This window comes from Lycium barbarum, chromosome 8 (genome assembly GCF_019175385.1).
Source record: "Lycium barbarum isolate Lr01 chromosome 8, ASM1917538v2, whole genome shotgun sequence".
NCBI lineage: Eukaryota > Viridiplantae > Streptophyta > Magnoliopsida > Solanales > Solanaceae > Lycium > Lycium barbarum.
The window spans coordinates 14,409,254-14,413,128 of record NC_083344.1 but is presented as its reverse complement, the minus strand read 5'-3'; positions in this window follow the sequence as shown (position 1 = coordinate 14,413,128).

Genomic DNA, 3,875 nt, shown 5'->3' with positions numbered 1-3,875 from the left:
TATGGCCCGAGGTTAGGTGCCAGAGCCCGCAGCTACGGCTGATAACCCGAGGGCGAGCAACAACCAGAGGGCGAGCGATAACCAGAGGGCGCGGCAAAGCAAGAGGCTGCGGGGCTGCCCCAGATAGGGGCGGGGCTCCTGCGGTAGGATAGCGCCAAGAGAGATCGCCTTCTCTTGAGCCCAAGGATGTGGCTCCAGCACAGACACAACCCGAGGTTACTTCTTGTCAGGCCATGCAGGATACTATGGCTAGGGTCTTACTTCATCTTGATGCCCAGCAGTCGGCAGTCGGTGTTACTTCACCTGGCGGGGGTTCATAGACTAGGGTTGGGGCGCAGACCCCTGGTGATGAGATTAGGCCCATGGAGGGCGCTGTTATGACTTCTTTTGATCAGGATCTGGTTAGGAGATTCAGGAAGTTAGAGCCGCCGAGGTTTGCTGGTACCTCGTCTGAGGATGCCTATGAGTTTATTCTTGATATGCATGAGTTGCGGCACCGTATGGGGATAATGGAGACCCACGACATTGATTATGTGTCCTACCTGTTTCGCGGTGATGCAAAGACTTGGTCGAGGTATTTTGTAGCGTGCAAACCTGAGGGTTCTCTTCATTTGACTTGGACTCAGTTCTACCGGGTCTTTCTTGAGAAGTATGTGCCCTGATCTTTGAGAGAGGTGTATAGGGTTTACACCTTGAGAAGAGGAGCATGTCTTTGGAGTCCTATGTTACCCGTTTCCTTTATCTGGCCCGTTATTCTACTCCGTTGATCCCTACTGAGGCGGATAGGATCAGGGATTTTGTTGGAGGACTAGTGGGCTCTCTACAGATTTCTTATCTTCAGATAGAGTCTATGGGGGCTTCCTTATAGTCCATTATCGAGCATGCTTCTATGGTTGAGGGCGCTAAGGCCTGTGCTTTTAGTGGTGGTGACAAGTGGCCACGTCAGATTGGCAATTTTGGGGGTTCTGGTTCGAGAGGCGCCGGTCAGTTTTTGAGGCTACCTCAGCCCTATTCTGGCTGTCCCATGCATTCAGTGTTACCGACTTCCTTTAGTGAGCCACCTAGGTAGAGAGCTCTGAAGAGTTCGTTCTCCAGACAAGTGGAAAGGACTGCTTCATCCAGGTCTTCAGCCTTCGTGTTTCAGTATTCGACTCCTCTCACCTGCTTTTCGTGTGGAGAGATTGGGCATGTTGCCAAGAGATGTCCCCGACCCAGGCGGGATTATCAGCAGCCGAGGACTCTTGTATCATCTGGTGGTCGAGGTGGGACTTCTCAAAGAGGCGGCGCTCAGTCAGGCTGCGATACTTCCCGTGGTTCTAGGGGTAGGTCCCAGCCAGCCAGAGGTAGTACTCAGAGTACGAGAGGGGGACCTCAGACTAGGTGTGGTGGAGCCTATTGTTACTCATTTTCTGATAGGCCCGAGGTAGAGGCCTCAAATGCTGTGATCACAGGTACCATTTCTATCTGTCATAGAGCAACATCTGTGTTATTTGATCCTGGATCCACTTATTCATATGTATCTGCATTTCATGCCATTAGGTGGGATTTTCTTTGTGATAGCATAAATATACTTGTTCATGTGTTTACTCTTGTCGTAGATTCTGTGGTTGTTGATCAAGTCTACCGGTCTGTTTGGTTACTTTTATGGGGTATGACACTTGAGTAGATATGAGTAGATTTGAATATTCTCGATATGGTGGACTTTGATATTATATTGGGTATGTCCTGGCCTTCTCTCTATCATGTGATCTTGGACTGTCAGGCTAAGACAACTACCTGAGCCATGCCGGGCATTCTTAGGCTTGAGTGGAGAGGTACTCCTAGTCTCGCCCCGAAAAAGATCACTTCCTTCCTACGGGCGAAGAAATTAGTAAGTAAGGGGTGTTTAGCGTATTTGGCGCATGTCCGGGATACCACTGTTGTATCTCCACCTCTTGAGTCTATCCCCATTGTGAGCAAGTTCGCGGAGGTATTCCCGTCGGATCTGCCAGGTATGCCACCCAATCACGATATTGATTTCTATATTGATGTGGACCCAGGCACTCGTCCCATTTCCATCCCACCATATCGGATGGCACCTGCCGAGTGTAGGGAGCTTAAGGATCAATTGCAGGATTTATTAAGCAAGGAGTTCATTGGACCTAGCGTCTCCCCTTGGGGGTGCTCCGATGTTATTTGTGAAGAAGAAAGATGGGACCATGAGGATGTTTATTGATTACCGCCAGTTGAACAAGGTCACTTTTCGGAACAATTGCCCTATGCCTCATATTGATGATCTGTTTGACCAGTTTCAGGGTGTTTCAGTGTTTTCAAAGATTGATTTGCGTTCCGGCTATCACCATTTGAAGATCAGGGCGGAGGATATTCCGAAGACAGTATTTCGGAAGAGATATGGCCACTATGAATTTTTAGTGATGTCTTCTAGGCTTACCAACGCTCCGGCTACATTTATGACTTTGATGAAAGGCATATTTAGGCCGTTCGTTAGTTCCTTTGTGATTGTGTTTATTGATGACATCTTGGTGTATTCCAAGAGTAGAGTGGAGCATGAGAGCCATCTTCGTACTGTTCTTGAGTTGTTGAAGAAACATAGTCTATTCGCTAAATTTTCTAAGTGTGAGTTCTGGTTGGGGTCTGTAGCATTCCTAGGCCATGTGGTGCCCAAGGAGGGTATTATGGTTGATACCCAGAAGATTGAGGCTGTGAGGGGTTAGGCAAGGCCCACTACTGTTACTGAGATTCATAGCTTTGTGGGTTTGGCCAGTTATTATCATCACTTTGTGAGGGGTTTTGCTTCCATTGCTTTATTCTTGACCAGATTGACTCAAAATGATGTTCCCTTCCAGTGGACGGATGAATGTGAGGAGAGCTTTCAAGCTCAATCTTCCTTTGACTACAGCCCCGATCCTAGCCTTACCTGTGGAAGGTAAGGATTTTGCTGTCTATTGTGATGCCTCCCGTATGGGTTTGGGTGCGGTGTTAATGCAGGAGGGTAGAGTAATAGCTTTTGCTTCCCGGTAGTTAAAAGTTCATGAGAAGAACTACGCTACCATGATTTGGAGTTGTTGGTCGTAGTCTTCGCTTTGAAGCTTTGGAGGCATTATTTGTACGGTGTCCATTGTGAGGTTTTCACTGATCACCGTAGCCTTCAACATGTATTTACCCAGCGAGATCTTAATTCCAGGCAGCGCCGATAGATAGAACTCCTAAAAGACTATGACATCTCTATTCCGTATCATCCCAGGAAAGCCAATGGGGTAGCTGATGCCTTGAGTCGCAAGGCAGTGAGTATGGGAATTTACCTCAATTGATTGTTTCCCAGCGTCCGTTGGCCATGAAGGGTCAGAAGCTAGCCAACAGCTTCATTCGTCTTGATATTTCAGCATCGGCCAGGATTTTGGCTTGTATAGAGGCAAGGTCATCTTTATTGGATCGGATCAGGGCTCATCAGTTTGAGGATGCTTAATTGAGTAAGATCCGAGATAGAGTTTTCAGAGGTGAGGCCAAGGAGGTCGTGATTGATTCTGAGGGCATTCTGAGGATTAGAAGACGTGTGTGTGTTCCTCGTGTTAGTGATTTGGTTCAGTTGATCTTATCTGAGGCTCATAGCTCTCGCTATTCCATTCATCCGGGGCCGATTAAGATGGGCTGATGTCAAAGTTTCCTCCATAAAAAATCCTTTCTGTGTGAAGGCCAGTGGAGCGACATCATCTAAAGTTTTCTTCATTCAGTCATCTATCTCAAACAAAGAATCATTAGTAAGCTCCAACTCATGTCTCAGACTCTATATAATGGCTTTGCCATGCTCAATTTTCTCCAAATACTTAGAATCTCTGTCGTCAACTCTCCTTTGAACCAAACGGGCCCGGATCTCA